General features: G+C 36.0%; 1 pseudogene; it reads right to left on the bottom strand.

The window, feature by feature from the left end:
• On the bottom strand, window positions 1–27,837 carry LOC118650443 (annotated as a pseudogene).

Below are 27,837 nucleotides of genomic sequence, written 5' to 3'. Positions count from 1 at the left end.
TTAATAAGAGACACAGTTTATAGAACAGAGATTCAAATCTGTTTTTCTGGGTGTGGATCTTAGAGTAGTTTTAAGATTTGGTGGTACATTTTTAGCTATTTTTTTCTTTCTTTCTGGTGAATCTAGAGGTTTCCTATCACAAGCAGAGTGTTTTGGTGGTGGAAAAGCTGAATGAGATTCTGTTTTCTATTTAACAAAAAAAAATTCTGAAAAAGGAATATTAAAGATAGATTGCTGCCTTGGTCTCAGATGTGTATTGTATACACTTTTTGATCCAAGCCATCAGGCATCCAACTGGTAGCGCTACCTGGATCTTTATTGAACAACTTCCATTTCTTTGCTTTTGATAACCGGAGTGTTTTCCATTGGTCATAACACTTAATGTTCATGGGTTGGTGTTTGAAAATATCACATAAAGAAGTTTCTCATTAAAATTCTGTTGACTTTTCCTTTGTGCTACTTAGTAAGTTCATCAGTTTCCTTCGTACATCATCCAGGACTTCTGTTGAACCTCGTTTTGTTTCTAATTTTGTTTTCAATTTGTTCTTCAGATTCTTCAGATTCAAACCAGCACTCAGTTTATGCTAATATCTCAGAAACATGATTCTTCCTTCTGTTTACCTTCTGAGTTCTTATCTGTTCCTGGAGCAATTTAAGAGACTCATTCAGTTGATCAGATTTAATTGCCTTAAAACAGTCTGCAGAATCCTGGAGAGGATGTGGAGAAAAAGGAACACTCGTGCACTGCTGGTGGGAATGCAGACCGGTGCAGTCACTATGGAAGACAGTATGGAGTTTCCTCAAAAAACTGAAAATGGAACTCCCATTTGACCCTGTGATCCCACTTCTAGGAATATATCCCAAGAAACCAGAAACACCAATCAGAAAGGATATATGCACCCCTATGTTCATAGCAGCACAATTCACCATAGCTAAGATCTGGAAACAGCCTAAGTGCCCATCAGTAGATGAATGGATTAGAAAACTGTGGTACATCTACACGATGGAATACTATGCTGCTGTAAAAAAGAAGGAACTCTTACCAACGGCATGTATGGAACTGGAGAGCATTATGCTAAGTGAAATAAGCCAGTCAATGAAGGAAAAATACCACATGATCTCACTCATTAATGGATAATAAAGACCATTATAAACTTATGAACAATAATAGATATAGAGACAGAGCTGCCTCAAACAGATTGTCAAACTGCAGCGGGAAGGCCGGGGAGGGTTGGGGGGCAGGAGGGAGGGGGGTAAGAGATCAACCAAAGGACTTGTATGCATGCATATAAGCATAACCAATGGACATAAGACACTGGGAGGCAGGCGAGGCCAGGGGATTGTCAAGGGCGGGGGAAAAAAAAGGACACATATGTAATACCCTTTGTAATACTTTAAGCAATAAAACAATAAAAAATAAAAAAAAATAAAAAGAGTCTGCAGAGTCTGACGTATTGACCCAGTGGAAAACAGTAGTGAAATACAGTCAAGCATCCTTCATTGCAAATCTGTCCTATTCTGTGCTGAATTTGTTCTAATTCCTTCTCCAAATTCTTTAGTTTGATTTTATTCCCTTTAAAATTTTGGATGAGGTCCATAGAGTTCGTCTGTAGTTTAGAATTGTCATCACTGTGTCTAAAGTTGTTGAAGTTGTTTCTCAGGTAGGGTTGACTCACTCTGCATATTATGTACCATGGTCATTACCTGATGTTCCAGTCTTCCATTTTCTTGTGTTGTTGTTTCTTTAGGTTTTTAAAATAACATTTATTTTTTAAAAGTTAACATGCACATATAATAGGAGATTGAAAAACACAAGCAAAGAACAAACTCATCCATTTACTGCAAGCAGTTTACAGTTTGACATGTACTTTTAAGTCCCCTTTGTAGCCACAAAACTAAGCTTCCATTTTTATGTAATTAGATGGTACAGTATGAATCATGCTTTTTCACATATTATGAATATTTACCATTTCAAAGTCCCCAAACCGTGTGAATTAACTTGTTTTAATTTATTGTGCTACTGCAGAAGGTCCTCAAACTGATTAATATTAACACCTCTAACCTCATTACCAATGCTAGATGTTGGCAAAATTGTGAATGAAATCTGACATTTTGCCTTAATGCATTGATTTTTTAGACCAGTTTAGTTTTTATTTGTTTTTAATTGAATTTATTGGGTTGACATTGGTTCAAATACCATATAGGTTTTAAGTATACAACTCAACAAACATCATCTGCACACTGCATTATGCACCCATCACCCAAAGCAAAGTCTCTTTCTGTCCCAATTAATCCTCCCTTTGCCCACCTCCACATAAGCCCACCCCTCTTTCCCTCTGGCTATCACCACACTATTGTCTGTGTGCATTTGTTATATGTGTCTTAATGCATTGATTTCAATATTGTTTTCTATATGATGTGTGAAAAATTATGAATGTTTTCTCTAAACATATCCTCACCATTAGTTTCCAATCTAGTAGAAAGCTTTTAATTTTTCATTTTTGTCCTGCAGCTTCATGAGTCTACATCTTTGACAACAATGAATCTATCATCTTATAATACTTTCTTTTTAGATTGCTATTTTCCATACTCTTCTCATAATGACATCACAGATAAACAGAGGGTTGTAAGAAAATACTATGAACAACTATATGCCAACAAGCTGGAAAATGTGGATGAAATCAGCAAATTATAGAAAAATATGATCTTCTAAAATGGAATCAGGAACAATCAGAAAACCTCAATAGGTCAATAACAACTGATGCAACTGAAGGAATAATAATAATAATAATAATAATAATAATAATAATAAACCTCTCAACAAACAAAAGCCCTGGTCTGTCCAGATGGTTTCACATGGGGTTTCATCAAACATTCCAAAAAGAACTAACACCTATTCTCCTCAAACTATTTCAAAAAAATCCAAGAGGAGGAAACACTTCCAACTTCTTTTTATGAGGCCAGCATTATTCTAATTCCAAAACCAGATAAAGACACTACAAAGAGAAAGAATTAGAGGCCAATATCCCTGATGAACATAGATGCTAAAATCCTCAACAAAATATTAGCAAATATGCTCCAACAATATATTAAAAAGATAGTACATGATGACCAATCGGGATTTATTTCAGGGATGTAAGGCTGGTACAATATTTGCAAATCAATAAACGTGATACATCACATAAATAAATTGAAAGACAAAAATAACATGATCATACCAATAAATGCAGAAAAAATATTCAACAACATCCAACACCCATTTTTGATAAAAACTCTCAGCAAAGTGGGAATAGAGGGATGATATCTCAATATAATAAAAGCTATATCTGACAAACCTACAGTCAACATCATACTCAATAGGCTAATACTAAAATCATTTCCTCAAAGAATAGGAACAAGACAGGATGTCCACTTTCACCACTCCTTTTCAACATAATACTGGAAGTGATAGCCACAATGATCAGACAAGAAGAAAACATAAAAGGCACCTGAATTGTAAAAGAGGAAGAAAAACTGTCATTATCCGCAGATGACACGATATTTTACATAAAAAACCTTAAAGTCTCCACCCAAAAACTACTAGATTTAATAAATTAATTTGGCAGCGTAACAGGATACAAAATTAACACCGATAAATCGATGGCATTTTTATACACTAATAATGAATTCTCAGAAAGAGAATCTAAACAAATAATCCCATTTACCATCGAAAAACAATTAAAATACTCAGGAATAACCTTAACCAAAGAAGTAAAAGACTTGTATTTGGAGAACTACAGGATGTTGAAAAAAGAGGTAGAGGAAGATATAAACAAGTGGAAGAATATACCATGCTCATAAATTGGTAGAATCAATATCATTAAAATGTCTATATAACCCCCCAAAAATCTATGGATTAAATACATTTCCTATTAAAATATGAATGGAATATTTCACAGATCTAGAACAAATATTCCAAAAATTCATATGGAACCAAAAAAGACCTCGAATAGCCACAGCAATCTTGATAAAGAAGAACAAAGTTGGAGAGATGACAATACCAGATATCAAGTTATATGACAAAGCGACTGTACTCAAAACAGTCTGGTACTGGCACAAGAATAGGCATATAGATCAATGGGACAGAACAGAGACCTGAGAAATTGACACAAAGCCATTATGCAAAATTAATATTTGACAAAGGAGGCAAGAGCATACAATGGAGTCAAGACAGTATCTTTAATAAATGGTGTTGGGAAAATTGGACAGATACATGCAAAATAATGAAACTAGATCACCAACTTATACTATACACAAGAATAAACTGAAAATAATAAAAGGCTTAAATGTAATTTGTGAAGCCATAAAAACACTAGAAGGAACCATAGATAGTGAAATCTCAGACATCTCTCATCCTACCTAATAAAAGAGAAACATGTAACTTGACCACCCCTCCGCTACACCCACCAGCCAATCAGATGGGTATGCAAATTAACCCAACAAAGATGGCAGTTAATTTGCATACATAGGTGCTCAATGGCCTGGGTCCTGGGAACATCATCAGCACCCAGGTCACTCTGAGGTAGGCCCTGTGTGGTCTCTAAGCAGCCTAGTAAAGGCCTGAGCCAGGAGGTTCCTGGGCAGGGCTAAGCCTGTGATCGGAGCCAAGGGGGCTCCTGCCCAAGCCTAAAGTCTTGGCCAGAGGCTGTAGGCCTGTGCAGGGGAGGAACTGATGATCAGAGTGATCTAGGGGTCCCCTGCCCAGGCCTGAAGCTTGGGCCAGAGGCTGTAGGCCTGGGCAGGGGTGGAGCTGGTGATAGGAGGAGTCTGGGGGGTCCCCTGCCCAGGCCTGAAGCTTGGGCCAGAGGCTGTAGGCCTGGGAAGGGGCGGAGCCAGTGATTAGAGTGAACTACAGAGGAAACACCTTTTCTGACCACTCATTGGCTAAGCTCCCTGTATGCCACTGGTAATATTCTTAGTAACTTGGGTAATAAGAATCCAAAAAGGTGATCTAGGGTTTTTCTACCACACTCCTGGAGAAAAAAATGAAAGTCCACTGCTGGAGGGCTAAGAATTGTCATATCCTGCCCTAGCCGGTTTGGCTCAGTGGATAATGCCTCAGCCTGCCGACCGCAGGGTCTGTGTTCAATTCTGACCAAGGGCATGTACCTAACTTGCAGGCTCCTCCCTGGCTGGGGCCCAGGTCAGGGCTCATGCAGGAAGCAACCAATCAAAGTACTCCTCTCACTTTGATGTTTCTCTCTGTCTTTCCCTTTCTCTTCCACATTGTGTAAAAATCAATGGAAACATATCTTCAGGTGAGGATTTAAAAAAAGAAAGAAAGAAAGAAATGTCAAATCCTATGAAAGACACATCTTGAAAATGCCTAAAGAAAGTTGTCATTTTTTCATGGTGAAGAGACTGGAGTCCGTGTTGATGAAAACACCTTGGTGGCTGTGGTGACTAGCAGTGGCTGCAGCAGCAGAGTGATGGGGCTGGTGCCTTTCCCTGAATAGCCTGGTCGCCTCCCACAAAGGGAGGCCAGACTGTGGCTTAGGCCTGCTCCCCAAGGAAAGCAGGGAGCAGGCCTAAGCCATCAGTAGGACATCCCCTGAGGGCTCCCATTATGTGAGAGGGGGCAGGCTGGGCTGAGGGAGCACCCCCCCCTCGGTGCACAAATCTCATGCACCAGGCCCCTAGTAACAATATAATTAGAGATACATCTCCTTGGACAAGGAAAACTAAGGAGAAAATAAACAAATGGGACTACATCAAAATAAAAGCTTCTGCATAGCAAAAGAAACCATCAACAAAATGAAAAGGGACCCCACTTTATGGGAGAACTTATTTGGCAATGATACATCTGATAAGTGCTTAATATCCAAACTATATAAAGAACTCATACAACTTAACAAAAGGAAGACAAACAATACAATTAAAAATGGGGTAAGGATCTAAATAGACACTTCTCCAAAATGGACATACAGATGGCCAACAGACATATGAAAAAATGCTCAAAGTCACTGATCATCAGAGAGATTCAAATTAAAATAATAATAAGGTATCACCTCACACCTGTCAGGATGGCTGCCATGAACAAATCAACAAATAACAAGTTCTAGTGATGAAGTAGATAAAATGGAACCTTAATACACTGCTGTTGGGAATGCAGCCACTGTGGAACACAATATGGAGTTTCCTCAAAACATGAAATATGGAACTACCATTTGACCTGTGATCCCTCTTCTAGGAATATATCCTAGGAAAACTGATACAACAATCAGAAATAACATCTTCACCCGTAGGTTCATAGCAGCACAATTTACAAAAACTAAGATCTGGAAACAGCCCAAATACCCATCAGTAGATGAGTGGAAAACAAAAACAAAACTGTGGTGCATTTGCACCATGGAATGCTATGCAGCAGTAAAAAAGAAGGATCTCTTACCCCTTGAGACAATATGGAGGGACATGGAGAGTATTAATGATAAGTGAAATAAGTCAGTCAGAGAAAGACAAGTATCACATGATCTCACTCATATGTGGAATCTAAGAAATAAAATAAACCGATGAACAAAATAGATCCAGAGACATAGAAGCATGGAACAGACTGTTGAATTTCAGAGGGAAGCAGTTGGTTGGTGGGTGGATGGGAAGAGATTAATCAAAGAACTTACATTCATATATGCATAACCCAAGGACCCAGACAATAAGTGGAAGTCTGGGATGGGGTGGGGGGACAGGTTAGAAGGGGTCAATAGGGAAAAGAATGAACATATGTAATATTTTCAACAATGAAGATTAAAATATAACAACAACCCTCCTTTCTCCCTCCTCCCCCCACCCCAGCTAATATGTGTTTTCTTTCCAAACCATACACTTATACACTTTCAATTGCTGCTGGATGTAGGAAGCTGAAGATATTCTACATGATGACCTCATATCTCTAAATCTTTTTGCTTGAAAATCTGAGTTAGTTTACCAATATCATATTTGGACAGCAAATCAATCTGTTCAGCTAAAGAAATATTCTTTTCCATTAGAAGTTTAATCTCTAATTCCTTATTATTTAATTTCTTTCAGTAATATCTCAGTTTCAGCTTTAGATAAGTCATGCTTTTCACTTCCATGTTCTAAATTAAGATTCTGAACTTTTGTTACTTGAAAAATATCAGAATGTTCTGCTTGAATATGCTGGTTGTTTTCAGGCAACTGGGTTTTGATTTGTTCTATTGTGTTTTGCAAATTCTTAATTTCCTCATCTTTCATGGAAAAGAGCTGAAGTGTACTTAATTTTCATTTGCTCATGCTAATGTTGAAGATCACCCATTTCCTGTTTTTGCTCCTGTATGGATTGCAGTAGTTGCAGTTTATACTCCTTTGATCTTCAAATATCTTTTGATGATATTCCATTTCCATTTCAAGACTACCTTTTATTGTATCCTGTTGAGATACCTTAGATTCTAGTTTTACAATAGTGTCTAGTGTTTTAGGGTCAACCACAGGTGCAGTTTGATTCTGTTGTTCTCTTACTCAGTCCAGTTCTTCTTAGATGACTTTTTTCTTCTTTCATGGATGCAAGACTTGTGTCTTTTATGTCTATGTTTTGCTGCAAAATTTCATTTTTCCTTAAGGCTTGAGGATATTTATCTAATTCCCCTTAGAGCTCTGAACTTCCTTTAAGTTTGTCAATAAAAATGTCCTCATTTACCTGGTCTTGTTCTCTCCTTGAAACATCTCTCTCATTTTCTGCTGAAGATAGCTTTTTTATTTATGTATTCAATTCTAAACTCATGACTTTCAATCTTCTTGGTAGACTCTTCTGTTTCAATTTGTAGAATTTGGATAGTTTTTGCATATCATGAATTTGAGAGGCATTGGTTACTCTGACTCTCACTTACTTTTTCCTTTCATTCTCACTTATTTTTTCATGTCTGTTACTTATTTTTGCCAATTTATGTTGATGAACATTCTACACTACTGCCACTTCAAGTTGATGACCATTTTCCTTATTTTGTTTCTGTTGAAGTCCCTTGGTGGCATTTTGCAGCTTGCAAATTTCATTGCAATCTAAGCTGTTTGCTGCTCTATGGAAGTCTGAGCAAAATGTCGCCAATTGCTCAACTTCAGCATCAAGTCTTAGAACTTCATTGGATAACTTATTTATTTCTTGTTGTGATGAAATCAGGTCAAAAAAAGTCCATGTCATCTCAGTTGTAAGCTCAAGCCTGATGGTTGATAATATAATCCATTGAAGGTGGTGCAGGGGTCAATGGTACAAGGCCAGCTCTAGAATTCACGGAATGGCTGACTGCAGCTTCAGTAACTGATCCTTTAGTACCGTCTGTCCTCTGTCAGAATTTTGATTTCTATGTCTTTCTGTTCTAGTTGATGTAGTTTTGTTTGCTCTCCTACTTGTAGCTCTGATGTTTCACCCTTATGTTCTAAATCATTACAACTAGTTTTAAGACACATTCTCTGATCTTAAGGTTTATGAAAGTGTCAATACCCCTTCTCATAGACTGAGGTCATTCTCCCCCTTTTGGTTTCCCTTCACCAGCACATCCTTTGTGAGTTAGAGATGTGGCCCGTGAAGGAAGCCACACTGTTGCCCATCTACAAGGAGCCAAGGTCACTAAACCAAGAGGTCATCGCTGTGGATCAAAGGACTGACCTGATCCACTCCACCAAAAGTGGTTAGCATAGTTGGACACCTTGTCAAGTATCAGGGAAGTGAAAGTGTGAGGTTGAATCAGCTACATTTTAAATGTACCCAGAATTCAAATAATAAAATGACACTTACCAAAAACCATATCAAAACCAACAAATTTTCATATCTATGTTGGAAGTATTAACTATTTATAAAACCATTAAAAAGAACTGGTGTGTGTGACATTTTTCTTCATATATGCAGCATATTACACAGACAGATGAAAAATTAAAATATGTATTTAGAATATATGCAGTTGAAGTGAAAAATGATGTAGACATTTACGAAGGAGCATAAATAGAATTGCTGCATATATAAATATCTTATGAAGTTATTTTTCAATTTCTACATGGAAAAAGGCTGATTATTATAGAACAACCATTTTAAATATTTAGCTTGTGTCCCCTGCCTTTCTTACAAAATACTGCCTCTTTAACTTATGTACATTATCTTTTACTCTAATGAAAGCAAATAGGTTAATATAAATATGAAAAGGTTATAAGATTTGGTTCCATACAAAATTTTACTTTGTGCTCTATAGCTTTCTTACAATATTTTTAAACATAAAATATTATATTGATTTTTTATTAAAGTTGAGTAATTGATAGTTTGCTTTTAACTGGTATTTATGAACCTAAGGGAATAATTACTGTGGGAAGGGTAGTCTGAGAAGACAAATGAGATCATTTTGGATCCCAAATTTTATATGGTTGCTTGTCTATCCCTGAATAGGATATTAATCACAGCTATTAGGAATTCAAGAAAATTAAAGGACATGACCGTCTAGATATATGTACCAGGTATTCTCAGTTGGTTCACTACTGTAATTACATTAAATATCAGGGGATTTAAAGAGCAGGTTATTTCCTGTGAAACCAAATTTAAGAACCATCTCATGTAATCCTATATTTTACCTAGTAAATTTTATTTGAATAAAAAGGAGTTGTGAAATCTATCTATAAAATGGGTTTTCTAGTAATGCAAACTCTTCCTATTCTTTTCTTTACTGGAGAATACTAATGCATAAATTGATTATTGATTTTGTGGGAACTAGATTTTATGGAATGAGATTTTTATTTTATTAAGCACACATTATAAGTGAGGATTTTACTTGTATTTTAGATTTGAACATTTTGGGGATGAAATTAAAAACCAAGACCCAAACCAACTAACATTAAGTAAACATAAAAACCAAAATAATCAAAATAAATATATCGTAACTTATTATAACTTTAATTTGACTTTGTCTTCACTTTTTTTTAGTAGGTTCTTGTCACTGTTTCGCTTTCTTCAGCAAGTCAATGAAATGCACATGCAGGAGCTTAAAAAACAAGCATACATTAATTTGTTTCATTTTCCCAAAACTTTCATTGCTTTGCCTAATCCCAAGTCACCCCCATTCCATCATTTTTATGTACAGAATTTAATACAATTAGTACAGACGAAGTTGAATTCAATCTCATTATAAGCACAGTAGTGAGTAAAAACATATCCATCCTATAAGGATTTGTTTATTTTACAACTAACAATGGGATTTCTATGGCCTCTCTGTGGCATTACTCCTTCTTATAGTTTGAATCACTTCCCCAAAGAAGCATTTTCTACTAGCTAGAGAATGTTTTAAATTACTTGCTGAAATTAAATGCTTTTGTTGGCATGAAGTTGATTTACCATTATTTTGTCCTATGGGATAAAAATAAAAAGGATAAAAATAAAAGGGACAAAAAAACGGTGGTTTAACCAACTCATTGCATATGTGAGTTTCTGTTTCTTATTGCTGATTTTATTTCTATAAAGAAATAAATTAGTAAATTCTTATTTTCAAGAATGTTTAAGTTTAGAATGTGAATCTTTGATAGTAGAGAATAGCAAGAACAATAAGTATAAGAATGGGGTACAGAAATAGGGCTTTCACTTGAACTGTTATTGGGAGCATGATTTGCAATGAGATTTGCAATAATTAATTAGCTTTTATTACATGAGTATAGTAAAACATATTTGTTATCTTTTTCAATGTCTTTACATACAAGATAAACTTCAAAGGTGAAAGTTAACCAATAAGAAAAATAAAAGTTAAAATATATTATTTGTTTTTTGTTTTAAATAGTTTCTATCCCCTAAACTTAGTTTCTCCACTTAACCTGTTTTGGTCTCATTTTGTATTCTTTCATTTAATACTGTAATTTAATGATAAGGCCACTTGTTCTTTTTGTCTTTAAAATATGATAAGTATTTTTCCAAATTTTGTCCAACTTCGTTATTCTTCATAAATATTTACTGATTCTGAAGTCTATAATATTTATTTTCATGTTTCTGTGCTATTATTTCATAGTCTTGCCCAGTGCTATTTACACACTGTCTACTTTTTTATTTGATTTTATTTTCTCCCTCAAGCTAGTTTGCAAGCTTCAATAGAAAGTCATATTTATTAGACTGTCATGCTGTATCCAAATAATTTTTAAAAAGTAAGACTCAATTGATTAATTGTTCATTGAATTTAATGAAATATATAAAAATAAGTATCTATAATAGTAAAAGCCTAATATGCCAATACCAGACAACCTTCCAGACAACCTGCTGGACTAAGCTAGGTCTGTGAGGGAAGCCGGTGCTGGCAGCCGGGGGAAGGAAGGCCTACCCTTGCATGAATGCCGTGCATTGGGCCTCTAGTAGTGAATATAAAACAAAACCAATAATATTATTGGATTTTTTATGAAATTCCGTAAATTCAGTATCTCATAAAAATTAGCTGAATATTTCATCTATAGATATTCAAGTACTAATAACACAAAAATATAACACAAATATTTTCATTTCTAAGCTTCTTGAATTGAATCCACATGTCATTATCTTTGCTGAAAACTAAGATAAGAAATATTTGAGCTCTCTGTCCCTAGTGAGTGTATTGCAAACCCCAGTATCATATATCGATCCTGTCACATTAATATGTTGGATGCACATACCAAGTTAATTCACGTCATATTTGAACTAATCTCAAAAGAAAATAATGTCTGCCACTGCAGCCATATAGATAGATAGATAGGTAGATAGATATAGACAGATATCTATATCTATCTATCTATATCTATATATAGAGATAGACATATCTATCTATCTATCTATTTATCTATCTATCTATCTATCTATCTATCTATCTATCTATATCTATCTATATCTATCTATCTATATCTATCTATCTATCTATCTATCTCCCTCTCTCTCTCTCTATATATATATATATCACGGCTGTGTTACCTGATGTGCTTTACAGTTACTAGTAACAGCAGAATGGATGTGAACCTAAAATCAGTATCATGGGAGCTATTTAAAAGCCTGTATGTTTTTCCCTTTTTTAAAAAAACAGAGCAATGTCATTGGTAAGACCGGAAGAATTTATATTTATTCTTATGTGTCTTCCTATTAATATTGAAAACTCTCTATTTTGTGGCATGGGTTTGAGTGCAACAGGGGTCTAGCTGTCTTCCTTTTTATATTTGTAGCCTGCCTAAGATAAATTACTCTCCCATGTGCTGCTTTCAGAATAGCCTCCAGTTTTTAAAGATCTGACCAATAGCTGCTCCACTTCAAAAAAATCTTAATTTAAATCATGCTCCTCTCATCACTACCTCACAGTGTACCAAACAGTTCCCAATGGAACTCAGCGTTCAACTATTTGATCCTCAACTGGGCCTTCAAAGTTTTGACCTTTCATCATCTTACTGTCCTTTCTCTATTTACTTCTCTCTGTTCAGGGTTTAGATCTGTTTCAATACAGTGGGGCCTTGACTTACGAGTTTAATTCATTCTGTGATGGAGCTCGTAACTCAAATTACTTGTATATCAAATCAGTTTTCACCGAGTGAGACACGTGATCCTGGGCTGATGTTGTGGCATTCACTGTGATGTTCATTGCGCCAACTAGCGGTGGGGTATCTGAAGCTGGCTCGTAACCCGAATTTTAGCTCGCAACTCAAAGCAAAAAATTGGCAGAGAGACGCTCATATCTCGAAAAACTCGTTAGTCGGGACACTCGTAAGACAAGGCCCCACTGTATTTTTTTGACTTTCCTTTACTCCCAAAGTACTAGAATCTCCCTGAACCATGAACTCACCTGGCTGTTTCTTTTTTTCTTTTTTTTTTATTTATTGCTTAAAGTATTACAAAGGGTATTACATATATGTCCATTTTATTCCCCCGCCCTAGACAGTCCCCTAGACTCCCCTATCCCCCAGTGTCTTATGTCCATTGGTTATGCTTATATGCATGCATACAAGTCCTTCGTTGATCTCTTACCACCCTACCTCCTGCCCCCAACCCTCCCCGGCCTTCCCGCTGCAGTTTGACAGTCTGTTTGAGGCAGCTCTGCCTCTGTATCTATTATTGTTCAAAAGTTTATAATGGTCTCTATTATCCATGAATGAGTAAATTCATGTGGTATTTTTCCTTCATTGACTGGCTTATTTCACTTAGCATAATGCTCTCCAGTTCCATCCATGACGTTGCAAATGGTAAGAGTTCCTTCCTTTTTAGAGCAGCATAGTATTCCATCGTGTAGATGTACCACAGTTTTCTAATCCATTCATCTACTGATGGGCACTTAGGCTGTTTCCAGATCTTAGCTATGGTGAATTGTGCTGCTATGAACATAGGGGTGCATATATCCTTTCTGATTGGTGTTTCTGGTTTCTTGGGATATATTCCTAGAAGTGGGATCACAGGGTCAAATGGGAGTTCCATTTTCAGTTTTTTAAGGAAACTCCATACTGTCTTCCATAGTGGCTGCACCAGTCTGCATTCCCACCAGCAGTGCACGAGTGTTCCTTTTTCTCCACATCCTCTCGAGCACTTGTCGTCTGTTGATTTGTTGATGATAGCCAGTCTGACAACACCTGGCTGTTTCTAAGCCCTAATTGAACACAGCTCTTTTCCCACTCAGTGAATGTATCTGGAGCAAACCATACTAATTAGTAAGTTTCAGGGTAAAGGTAAGGTTAGGGTTAGGGTTAGGGTTACTAGATTTAGATCAGGTTCCAAGTGGCTATTCAGCTATGTGTGCTGTTCTTCCACATTTTTTTCATGTAAATTTGTTTTACTCTTTCCCTGGTTGCTATTCCACATTCTCTCCTTTTTTTTTTTTTTTTTAAATCTCCACACCTCTCTCCTATGCCCCCTCAGTCTCAATAGAAACATTAACTTCTGAAGATAAATACTTCATCCTCTTCCCATCTAGTCTACCATCAGGCCTAACTCATCATCCATAGTCTGCTTACCTTCCTGTTTCAATTGAGGAACTGCAATTGAAATAGCAATCACTTCTGCAATATATCTTACTACTTCTTCCTATTCAAAGACTCCGCTTGTTCAGTTGCCCTTTTCCTGCCTCATCATTTGTTGACTTCTGTAGTGGAGCATCTTTCCATCAGTTTATAAACATGTTGTATATTTCATATCTTAAAAATAACAAATGACTCCCTTGGGCACTATGTTCTCTTCTCCTACTAACTCATTCCTCTGCATTTGTTTACAACACTATTACCTCAGAACTGTCTACATTTACTGACTTTTATCATCTCACCTACCATTCTCTCATCTGCCTTGCTTCCCTCCTTCCTCATTTTTGGCTCCTTTCCAGTAACCCTTGCTGATTCATTCTCCTCTTTATGAAATGACCTCCTTTATCCCCTGTAATCCTTTGAAACAATATGGAAGGACCTGGAGAATATTATGCAAAGTGAAATAAGCCAGTCAGAGAAAGACAGCTATCACATGACCTCACTTATATATGGAATCTAATGGATAAAATAAATTGATGAACAAAATAGATCCAGAGATATGGAAATATGGATCAAACTGACAGATCTCAGAGGAAAGGGGGTTAGGAATGGGAAGGAAGAAATTAACCAAAGAACTTATATGTACTAGCATATATGCATAACTCATGGACACAGACAACAGTGTGGGAAAGACCTGAGGTAGGGCAGGAGCTAGGTGGAGGGGCACAAAGGGGGAGGGGGAGCGGGAATGGGGAACTTCTATAATACTCTCAACAATAAAAATACATTTTAAAAAATTCTAAGACAGAAGAAAGAAGCAAGAAGCATTGTTTACATAAAGCAGAGCCCAAGGCTCTAGTAAAGACCAGGTACAAGTATTAAAAGTGAGGAGTGAGGTAATTAAATATAAATAATAAAAATAAGCTGGAAACATAAAAACCACTTTGGTAGAGAGAAAATGTCATAGTAACCTCTTTTTAAAACTCAGTGCTCACGACAATGAAGATGCTTCCATCTTTTATGGCATCATTTTCACATTATATCTATGGGTTAAAACAGAAAGAAATATTGTTAGGACTAAACACAAACTTATCAGATTGTTTGAAGCATAAAATAACAGAAAGAATGCAACATAACTGTTAGGTTTAATCAAGCAATTGAGTTGATACCCCTCCCCCAGGAACTGGCTTTTCAGGTCATTTCACTATGGACATTCCCTTTGCTGAAGAGCACATTTCACTTGCGGTGACCACAGTCCATTATCTCCCTTCCAGGTATGCATAAAGAAATCTCCGCCCAGAAAAAATCCCTCCAAAAGCCCTTTAAAAGGCGCTGACTCTCCTCACTGGGTGCTGGAGCCATCCAGGCTCAGCCACCTGGTGTGCAGATGATCAGATGATGAAGTAAATTCATAAGCCCTCACCACTCTGGCCTTGTGTGTTCCTCCTTCTGCAACCTAACAATAACTAGCAAGAAAATATAATTGACACTGAAATATAATATATATGTATATATGTATATGTGGAATACCAGTACAATATAGCTGAATAACATTCAAAATACTTTGTCTCTATTTGCTGAATTGTAAAATGACTGGGTTGAATTAGATATCTCACACACATTCTGGCTTTAATACTTTTTGATTCTATTTCAAAAATTAATGATTTGTTTCCTAGGATTTCATATTCAAAGGCAGATATCAGAAGATAAAAGAGACTCTATAAAAATATTGTGGACCCTTTTTCAGTCTACTTGCTTAATTATATCCCTAAATGCACTTTTTAAAATTCATTCTTTAAAGAGCAACCATGAGAAATTCATTGCTTTGTTTTAGTTATTCAGAATGAAGCCTTGTGGGGAAAACAAATAAACAAATATTGCTGTAAATTCAATTTACTTCAATAAACATGTAAGACATTCTAGTGATCCTCAAGGCAACAAATATGAACAAGATATGATTTGCTACAGAAAGCAGTTTATAATATCCTAGTACTTGTAACTATATATATATATATGTTTAAAAACATGCTGCACTATATTTATACTGTAAAAATATATAAGCCAGCAAGAAAATTCTATGTGAGGTGGCATAGGCCCAAAAAATCAGAGATGTAGAAGAAACAGTAAAACACAGATTACCTGCAGAAAATAAGAAATTAATAAAATGTGGACAATGCAGTAAGATAAATTCCTATTGTTGTAGCTCATTTAACATGTGGGATAAAATAAAAATGTATTTTTAATGCATGGATGATTTGGTAAACTAAAGGAGTTTGCCAAAGGCTAAAACCTTCAAGAAAAATTCGAGTCTGGAATAATTAGCAGGCAATAGAACTAGAACACTCTTTGAGAGTACCTGTTACTCCCAGGTGGTCTAGAATCTGGACTTTAAATAGCTATTTGTACAAAACACAGGATCTAACATAATGGAGATTCCAGATTTAAGTCTGGATCCATGAAGGAGATCTGAAGACAACACCCTGATTGCTTGTACTAGAGTAAATTCTTGTCACATAGAATCATGATTTAGCTCTTGTGATGATGATCCTTTCCTGAGGTTTCCTAAATAAAATCAGACACTCATGCGGGTGAGCTAAAATGACTAGGGTGGTCCCAAATCCCTACCCTGCCATTCAGCTAAAACAAGATCCTGGTTGGAGTGCACTAAGTACCAGACAGAAAGGAAAATAGCATTTTTGAAATAATTCATTTTAAAATTGGGCCAAAAAGAATCCCCACATAAAAGTTTCTAGGAATATTTACAGTACTTCAAAATAGCTAAACATAGGAAATGATCTATTGCTTGACTAGATAAAAAATTAAACCTCTTAAACGTTTATAGAAAATTCTCAATTTAAATTATTTATCAATGTTATGGTAAGCAGATGTTAATCAAAAGAAATACGATGTTAAGGACTAAATTGTGCCCACCCTCAATTCTCAGGTTAAAGTTCTAACTCCCTCCCCCATGTGCATGTAATGAAGATAAGACTTTTAAGGAGGTAATGGTAAATTAATGCGTACAGGTAGAAACCTAAGGTGATAAAAACTGGAATCCTTATAGAACAGGAAGAGACACCAGAGCTCTCTCTCCTCCATCTGTAGCTACAGTGAGAAACAAGCCATCTGCCAGCCGGAAAGAGGGTGCTCACCAGAACCTGACCATGCGGGCACCCTGAGCTCAGACTTCCAACCTCCAGAACTGTGAGGAAATAATTTTCTACTTTTTAAAGCCACCCATTTTTTATTAAGGTATTTCGTTAAGGCATCTCCAACTGGTTTATACTAGTATGTTGGCATATGGGTTTAAGTCCAATCAGGAGAAAGAAATTACACATAGTTTAAAAAGGGAAGTTTAGTGTAAAGAATTACTAATAATAACAGTATGTTGGAGTATTGAGGGATTAGAAAATAAGTATATATATATATATATATATATATATATATATATATATATATATATCACTTCTAGGGAACATCAACACAGATAAAACAGACAAAGCACTGAGAAAAGAGCTCTCTGTAACCCAGGACTGAGTCCAGCTCCGATCTACAAGGTTTGTTGAATGGCAGAGAAGTCACTATGGTGCTGGTTCAGTTAAACTTAATGAAAATCTATCCTCTAATGTACCAGGGAAAGAGCAGAGAAACTCTGCTATATAACCACACAAGGTAGATGTTGGTGGGGTGGGGAGACACTGGCAGCTATGTACTGCTGACCTTTGTGTCTTTGAGGAAACTAGTCACCGAAGAAGCCTTGTGCATTTCAGCAGCCACGGGTTGGGGAGAAAGCCACACAGGTTGTAAGAGCCTGCCAAATGAGATAACCCTTTTCTTCTGCAGTCACTCTCCAGGGTCCTCTCAGGGCCAAGTTTTACATAATGCCAATTAACAAAGAAAAAATAAACATTAAAGGGGCATATGTTCATTTTCACAGAGCAGGCAAAAAAGGATGAATTTGGAGCAGTGAAGCAATGCCTGAAATACTCAGTGTAATAGTTATATTAATGTGCACATAGTCTTTAATATTAAAATTTTTATGAGGGGTAGATAGATAGTGATGCATATCCATATAAATTTCAATGGAATTGCAGGGGGAAGGAGGAATGGAGGTGGAAGAGGGTTACAGGGGTGATAAATGGTGATGGAAAAAATAAAACAAAATAAAGAAAAAAGGAAATGTTAATAACCCTAAATAAATTAGGTTTGAATTATTAAATAAATTAGCTTCAAAGTAGTTGAAGGACAATTAAGAGAACTCCAAAGAAATAATTTCATAATTGGTTGTGGAATATTTCTAACATCCTTCATTTTTTTAGCAAGGACTAAAAATATTTAATAGTAGTTTGGTTGTTAAGGATTTAGGAAATGAGATTAACAAAATTGATAATATATTGACAATTCACAGTAGTATATATACAAAATAATAGACCATAAAGTTGGTAATAGATGAGTATCATAAAATTTAAAAATGCTTTTGTTACAGATCATATCCCCCCCCAAAAAAATATAAGTCATCATCATAACAAAACAATAACAACAAAGAGAGTTACATGAATTCCAACTGTTTGAAAACAAGAATGCATACTCCTAAACAACTTATGGGCCAAAGAATAGAATAAAAATACAAATTTCATAATTTGATAAAAAGAATATATTTAGAATTGAATAATAATAAAAACCAATATCATTGTGTGTGACATAGTTAAAGCTGCATAAAGTACTAAGAGGTAAAATGCCAGGCATTTTACAGATTCCTTAAAATGGGAAAGAGGGCAGGTGAACTTTTTTCTCTGCTGATTTTTAATAAAAAACGGGAAAGCAGGGAGAACCAAGATGGTGGCATAGGTAAACACCTGAAATTGCTGCCTCGCACAACCATTTCAAAAATACAACTAAAAGAAAAAATGGACATCATTCAGACCCACAGGAAGGCTGGCTGAGTGGAAATTCTACAACTAGAAGAAAAGAGAAAAGTACACTGAGACTCAGAGGAGTTGCGGAAGTAAAGTGCAGAGGTACGGAGGCACACCTGAAAGGACTGTCAACTGAGAACGCCGTCCTCTTTTTCATTCGGGAGGGAGACACAAGTTCCCGATGGCCTTGAACTCCAGTTATGGGAGAGTCTCTGGGGACCCAGACAAATAAGGGGAGAAACTGGATTGTCTGGCAGTGGGCGGAACTCCAGGGTTGTTTTCTCTCAGAGGTGCTTACAGTGATTACTGAGGGACACTGAGACCCATGGCCTCTTAGGGCAGGGCTGAGGATCAGCCATAGCTGTCTGCTCCGCCCCGTTGATTCCCTGAGTTGCCGCCCCACCCAAGCTGTGAGCAGGCTTTTGCATATGAATGACCTGGCCCTTTGCAATCTAAAATTACCTAACAAACTGCAGCTGGGTCAGAGGACCCAGAACATCCAAAAGAAGGCCCAAGGCCCCACAGCAGCTTGCATTGCTTTACAGCTGGGCTCATCTGGGCACCTCCAAACCCCAAAGAAAGAAGAGGAATCTGAAGATCTCTCCATAGCTCCTGCTGAGTAGCCTCAAGCAGAGGCTAAATAGCACCTCCTTAGAGATCCAAGTGCCAGTGTACCCAGTGATCAGAGTGGGACCATCCAGATTACAACTCCTCAGATCCATAAGGGGCACACTCAGGGGGAAGACTCAGTGAGCACCAAAGCCCCACTGAAGCAAGTCTTGCCCCATAAGGGTGTATCCAGCACAGAAGTTCTCCCACCATAGACTCAGCTGATTCTCACAGCCAATTGGCCTGGAGGTCAATTCCTCCCAGTGACACCAACAACAATCAAGGCTTAACTACAACAAGACTGTGCACACAGCCCACAAAGGGGTGCACCAAGAGTGTCCACCTCAGGTAATTGGGGAGGCTAAGCCACTGGACCCTATAGGACACCTAGCACAGAAAGCCACTCTATCAACACAGGGAAGCAGCCAAAATGAGGAGACAAAAAAACAGGTTACAAATGACAGAAATTGAGGAAGGCAAACTACTGGATATAGCGTTCAAAACCATGGTTATAAGGTTTTTCAAGAATTTTCTAGAAACTGCCAATAAATTAAGTAAGACCCTCAATAAGTCTAGTGAGACCCTCGAGGGTATGGAAAAGGACCAACTAGAAATTAAACATACACTGAGTGAAATAAAGAATAATATACAGAGATCCAACAGCAGACTAGAGGATCTCAAGAATCAAGTCAAAGATTTGAAGTACGAAGAAGTAAAAAACACCCAATTGGAAAATCAAAAAGAAAAAAGATTCCAAAAATATGAAGATAGTGTAAGGACCCTCTGGGACAACTTCAAGCGTACTAACATCCGAATTATGGTGGTGCCATAAAAAGAGAGAGAGCAAGATATTGAAAACCCATTTGAAGTAATAATGACAGCAAATTGCCCCTACCTGGTGAAAGAAATAGACTTACAAGTCCAGGAAGCGCAGAGAACCCCAAACAAAAGGAATCCGAAGAGGACCACACCAAGGCACATCATAATTAAAATGCCAAGAGCAAAAGACAAAGAGGGAATCTTAAAAGCAGCAAGAGAAAGAAAGTCAGTTACCTACAGGGAGTACCCATATGACTGTCAGCTGATTTCTCAACAGAAACTATGCAGGCCAGAAGGGAGTGGCAAGAAACATTCAAAGTGATGAATAGCAAGAACCTACAACCAAGATTACTTTACCCAGCAAAGCTATCATTCAGAATTGAAGGTCAGATAAAGAGCTTCACTGATAACAAAAGGCTAAAGGAGTTCACCACCACCAAACCAGTATTATATGAAATGCTGAAAGGTATTCTTTAAGAAGAGGAAGAAGAAGAAAAAGGTAAAGATAAAAATTATGAACAACAAATACATACCTATCAATAAGTGAATCTAAAAACCAAGTGAATTCTGATGAACAGAATAAACTGGTGAATATAATAGAATCAGGGGCATAGAAAGGGAGTGGACTGACAATTCTCGTGGGGAAAGGGGTTTTGGGGGTGCTGGAAGAAACTGTACAAAAATCATACACCTATGGATGAGAACAGTGGGGGGGTGGTGTAAGGGCAGAGGGTGGGGTGGGTACCAGGTGGAGGGGAGCTATGGGGGAAAAAAGAGGAACAACTGTAATAATCTGAACAATAAAGATTTAATTGAAAAAAAGGTGGGAAATCTTCAGGATAATTTGAAGAATGTATGAGAAGAGCAGGTCAATGTTACTTCAGGGGTGTCCAAGGGCAGTCATCTGCTCTTGAACTTGTGCACAAGCTCATGAAATGGAAAAATCTGCCAGGTTTATAATTCTATAACTTCATGTTTATTGGGGTTCAATTTATTAAAATATTATTTATTGGAAGAAACATGGAAGCTGTCCTCAAACAATAACAAGCTTGATTTAATTTCTGCCATTTAATAACTGACTGATGTTCAGAAATTTACTTATTTTATTTTTTTTACCTGTTTTCTTGCATAGAAAGTAAGGCTCATTATCTCTGAGATGTTTTTCTTGTAAGGACACTCAGTCTTCTGTCTACTATATAATTCGTTAATAACAGCCGTTGTTTCTTCCTCCCTTAATAATACTTCATGATGCTCATTGATCTCCACAACAACTTTCAGTAGATTAATAACGTGATAGTCCAACTATGTGATTTTTGCTAACATGTTTTCCCTTTTATGTGCTTTAATTACATAGATTTTATTGATCATGTAACTGTGAAAGAAAGATCAAGGATGTCTTCCCGAGTAAAGTAAAGGGTCTCTTGAAAGATGGGGCCTATATTTATAACTTGAATTACACTATTATAGCATTATTTTTAATCTTATCTTAATCAGAATTTTGAACATTTGTCTTTAAATTTTTTCTAACTAAATTCATTAGGCTCTAGTAATTTAAATGTGCTTTGTCAATCTCAGCAAACATATTTTAACTATTAATACCAAAGATAATATATATTTGTGGTCTTCTCTTTCTTTTGGGATTTTTTATTGTTCTTTGTTCATAAATCATTTAAGCATTTAATTTTATATGGATTTTAATGATTTCTATTAATTTTTAAGATCCAAGGACAAGATGAGTAATATTAATGGTAGAAAAACATATATTATTAGGTATTTCTCCCTTGTATAAGTTAGGAGTTAAGAGTCCCTGATGTAAAAGTCTTTCAGAAGCCCAAAGGAATAGAATCGTACAACCAATTCCATTGTTTTAATATTTGTAATTCCTTCATTGTTATTCCATGTCCAAAAAATAAGTAGGCGACCTGTTTCGTGACCACATTGTAAGGCTAAGATGAGATCTCCTGGCACACTCCAAACCTATACTGTCTGAAGTGGTGTGGTGAATGCCCCCTTTACCAGTTCTTCTCACAATTTCACTTTTCAAAATTTACCCCTAAATTAATTATGGCCACAAATGTAATAAATAAAAAAAGTCATTCATAATAACAACAAAAATAATTGAATACTTAGAATAACTTCAAAAAAGTTTAATTAAAATATGTACAAAATATTTACATCAACATTGCAATAAAATTCATATGTGAATAGCAAATTGGGATGGTCAAAAATCAAACGATAATAAATATTGTCAAGGTTGTGCAAAAAAAAAAAAAGGGAAAACCTCTCCACTCTTGGTAGGAATGTAAATCAGGAGAGCCATAATGTAAAACAGTATAGAGATTTCCTCAAAAGATTAAAAACAGAACTACATGTGATCTAACAATCCCACTTTGGGGTATACATCCAAAGGAATAAAATCAGGATCTCAAAGAGATATCTGCACTTCCATGTTTATTGCAGGATTATTTACAGTAGCCAAGATATAAAAACAACCTGTCTGCTGAACTGCTGAATAATGAATGGATAAAGAAAGTGTGATTATATATATATATATATATATATATATATATATATATATATGAGTATTTTTAAGTAAAATAAAATTTAAAAGTAAATAAATAACTAGGGAAATCCTGCCATTTGCAACAACATTGATGAACCTGGAAGACAGTATACTAAGTGAAATAAGCCAAATCACAAGATACTGTATACTCTCTCTTATATGTGGAATCTTAAAAATCAAGTTGGACTCATAGTAACAGAGTATAATGGTGGGTTTCCAGAGGCTTCAGGGTAAAGGAAAAGAAATAATATTGACAAAGGAGTCAAATTTTCAGTAATAAGATTAATAAGTTCTAGAGGCCTAATATACAACATGGTGACTAATAATGTGATTTATTCTTGAAATTTGCTAAGAGCCTTAAACAAATAGTAGTTTATTCTAACATAAAACAAGTCTTGATATCATTTGTTGTTGGTGTGAAGTAGCAACTCAACTGTCATAATCAGAATGCCTGCAATTTTCTTGGCCTCAGCCTCATGGTGGCAGTATAGAAGCCTAAGTTCCAGATGTTTTGACTTCATTAACTCAATGGAGAAAGGTGTGGGGTGTGGCTTCTTAATGTGAGAGTGCTTTTTTTAAGGTACCCTGGCAGACTTCTACACATATCTTATTGGGCAGCTCAGTTTTACATGACTACTCATGATCCCAAGGAAGAGCCAGGAAGAGATTTTTTACTTAAACAAAACTGAGGTTTAGTGAGAAAGGAAGAGAAAGAAAAAAGTATTGGATGAGAAAAAAAACAAAGTGGGTATTGATGATATTTTTTAGTCTGACTTACAAATATCAAGAATCTTACCCAGTATCAAACTATACTAAAAATCAAGCTACAGATAACACTGGTCATGGGCAAAGCACAGAGAAGTTTGTAACTTCCATTTGCAGCTCCTTTTTTTCACATAAGTGTGTGCCCTGCTTCAGATATAACAGAAAAGGTCTCTAAATAATGCATAGAATACATCAGGTACACAAAGAAACTAGTTTAGTCATAAGATGGATCAACATTATAGAATGATAATCTCTTGGCTGACACTAATATTTTCCATAAGGCTATGTTCCATAAATCCATAAATTATACATTTGCTTTTAGAATCACCATTAAAAAGTTTAATGAATGTGTTCATAAAAAGTTCTAACAAGGTCATTTTTTTCTCTTTTATTTTTTATCTTCTCTAGCATCACCAAGTTAGGAAGGATGGATTGTAACTATCTAACCCTCTGCTAACAGTATCTTTCAAATACTACTGAAGTGTAAAACAAACAAACAAACAAAAAAGTAGATCCCATTCCTCTGACTTCCTCATAAAATGCCTGTGATTGTGTCCTTTAGCAGGAAAAAAAGGAAGAGTTTCCTTACAATTTAAAATGCTTCTTAGAAGTTGCCGAGAGGCAGTTTTGAATCTTCTCCACAAATACACAGAGATATAATAAATGCTAGTCCTTTTCTGTCAACCATATCTTCTTTCTTTTTCCTGGATATATCCTTAGAAATATAGAGAAACTAAACCTTATATATTTATCAAGAACAGAGAAGAGTCTGTTCTTACAGACTACTTACCCTACTTACAAGCTGACAAGTTAGCCTGCCTCAGTTTCCTGAATGCTGGCAGAAGATACAAGGTACCAGAGACAAAGAACTTTATTCATGGAATTTCAGTGACTAGGATGTAAGGATTTGATGTGTTCCTAAATTGCTAATTCCCAGAGCGTGACACAAACTGATACAGGTGACACCTACACATGCAACTGCTTATATTACAGGAGAAGAATCTTGAATTTAGAGAAACTTAGTCTTTTACTTTGGTAAGTAAGCCGGCCTTTACCCGGAAGGATACATTCTTTCAAGCATACTCTCTACTAACATGCTTGCTGAAAGACTCATTAGTGAGTTGTCTCCCAAGAATATTATGGAGGTTTTTTATTTTTATATGTTGTTACCCTTGTAGAACAATACTCTAAGCAAATTTCAAAAAAATATATGCATGCCTAAATGTCACCATAAAACATGTATAGGGCTTAAGTTCTAATGTTGCTAACATAAATTTAAGTTATTTTATTGTCTCATTTATAGTTCTTAACAAATTTAGTAAGATGTGTTTTTCTTCAACTTTTACACAATCTGTTTCTTTCCTTCTCTTCTTTTCACCATTCTGGGAATAACTGTTTGTGAATATACATAAAACAGACAGTTCAGTTAGTATAGGAATTCATCAAATTTTTGTTACAAAGACCTGTAGCTTTTGAAGGGAAGGGCTTGTTTTGGACTGAGAGCCTATCTTCATAAAAAAATTAAAAATTATCCTATTAAATGAAACCAATATAAGCTAGAAAACAGTGTGGTTGGTCCAGAGACTGTCGAATAAAAGAGATAATAAGGTTTTCTCTGAGACATTATATTATCACCAGTAAGTTTGCCGTGTCCTGGAAAACTCTAACTTTGAAAAGCCTAAAGGAAATGAAGTCTTCTCCATTTTAGCTGAGGATTTCTCCTGGATGCCGCAAATTAACTAGAATAAGGAATCTGGTTTTTTGGTTAAGCAAAGAAGTTAAATATATATATATATATTCAGTATATTATTTGAAGGTAGATATTATATCTAGAAAGACTTATTCCATTGTACTTGTGTTAATTTATTTAGATTAGTTCCAAAATGAATTTTCTGAAGGAAATATTGAAGGAGGGAATCAATAAAATTTGATTTTTACATTTCATTTGCACAAATGAAATGTAAAGGAAGCATCAGCAAAACTTACTGGGCTAAATGGCTTCTAAATAGCTGTCTTTGGTTAACCCTTTAGATATAGATATACTTCTCACTTGGTAAAGTACTGTACAGTTATAGTATTCCCTAGACAATGGGAATTTTTAAAAAAGTAAAAGGATCGTTTCATTTTAGTAATGTGCAAAAGTTATGTATGGTTAAAAAGATATTGTAAACTGTAGTTTGATGTTTGACTAAACCTCAATCAAAGTATGCAGCTAAATGAAACTAAGCAACTATCTCCCTTCACTTCTAAATTATTCATATAACCATGCCAAGGTTTTCATTATGAACAGCAGTAAGTTAGTGATGCCTCTTATCCAGAGAACAATTCGACGTAGAGAACTGTGATTCAGCATACCATTTGAAAGTAATTATTATATCTAGAAAGCCTTGATTCATTGTATTTCTGTTAATTTATTTAGATTAGGTCTAGAATAAATTTCCTGAAGGAATTACTCAAGAAGGAAATCAATAAAATGTGATTTTTATGTTTCAATTATATGAACACAACTATATATTATAAAGAATCTGATTTTTTTTTATTCATAGGAAAGAATATTACTGAAGGAAAGAATATCAATTGGCCTAATTGATAGGCTGATACAGACTGACTAGGAATCCAGTACTGTTTGTTATGTAATGAAGATAAGAGATAGTACTAATGATGCATTCTGTGCTGGCCCATACCAGGCCCCTAAAATTCAAGGTTATTTGGGAACTTGTAGGTGGAGTGCCTCAAGTGAATAAGTGTGACCCATGGGTTGAAGATCTAAGAAAATGTCACACAAATAGAATGTCTCAGAAACAGAGGAAGGCCGATGAATTAGGAAGTGGATGGCCATTCCTGTGTCTGGTAAAACTTCTTTAAGAAGGAACAGTCAGACTGGCCAGTGTGGCTAGGTTGGTAAAGCATCCTCCCATGCACCAGGAGGCTGCTGATCCCATTCCCGGTCAGGGTGCAACCCAGGTTGCAGGCTCAAGGGGCAGCCAATCGATGTTTCTATTTTTCTCTCCAACTCCCTTCCTCTGTCTGAAATCAATAAACACACACACACACACACACACACACACACACACACACATATATACAAACACACATATTAATAAGGAACAGTTAGGTAAGATGTCCCAGTGGAAGTGTGTTAGTAGAACAGATTCAAGAGAACTGAGCAAGGAACAAGTGACAAAATAGAACCACAGATAAAACAGTTGAAAGCTTTAACAGTTGAAAATTCTGCAATATGAACAACATAAAAATGAGTTTATCACATTAAGAAAAAATATATACATTTTCAAGGGAAAATATCAGGAGGACTCGGGCTGGGAAAAACAGACTTCAAGAATCTGTTAGTGTGTGTGTGTGTGTGTGTGTGTGTGTGTGTGTGTGTGTGTGTGTCTTTTACTATATTTTTATTGATTTCAGAGTGGAAGGGAGAGATAGGAACATCAATGATGAGAGAGAATCATCTATAATATATATTATATACTGCCTCCTGCATACCCCCAACTGGGGATTGAGCCCCTTGAATGGAATCAAAACTGGGACCCTACAGTCCACAGGCTGACGCTCTCTCCACTGAGCCAAACTGGCTAGGGTGGGAATCTGTTTTAGAAAGCACAGTATAGTTGGAGGAAGAGCATTCTTCCTATTTCCAACCAAATAATCCCGTTAGGGATGCCTCTCACCCAGAGGACAATGTGATGTAGAGGACTGTGATTTCGTGTATCATTTGAAAGTAGAGATTATATCTAGAAAGCTTTGATCTATTGTATTTTACATTATATGCAATCATTTTACGTTATATGATTCTATAAACTGCCTTTAGTGTATAATAAAACATTTGGACTCATGATACAACCCCGGGATACCACTAGTGTCATCATGCTATATTTTTTACTGATTATGTAAAGTCAAAATATGACAAATTTGTAATTTCAATGAATCTATGAAATTTTGTGCAATCAGTTATTTATGTGCAAAGTCTAGAAAGGAGCATTCCTTTGTTAAATGAGGAACAGTAAATGTGTTTATTCACAACATAATTCTAAAGCAATGAGGTGAACTATTAGGACCACTAAAAATTCTGTTTGACTCAACATCTTACAAATCAAATCTGGGAGTTAGTCAAAAATTATTACCATTTCGTTCAATTCCCTTGACTGTCACACCATCATCACCACAACCACCATCGCGATCCACTGGCAT

This window comes from Myotis myotis, unplaced genomic scaffold (genome assembly GCF_014108235.1).
Source record: "Myotis myotis isolate mMyoMyo1 unplaced genomic scaffold, mMyoMyo1.p scaffold_m19_p_3, whole genome shotgun sequence".
NCBI classification, from domain to species: domain Eukaryota; kingdom Metazoa; phylum Chordata; class Mammalia; order Chiroptera; family Vespertilionidae; genus Myotis; species Myotis myotis.
This window is presented reverse-complemented; position numbering and strand designations above follow the sequence as displayed.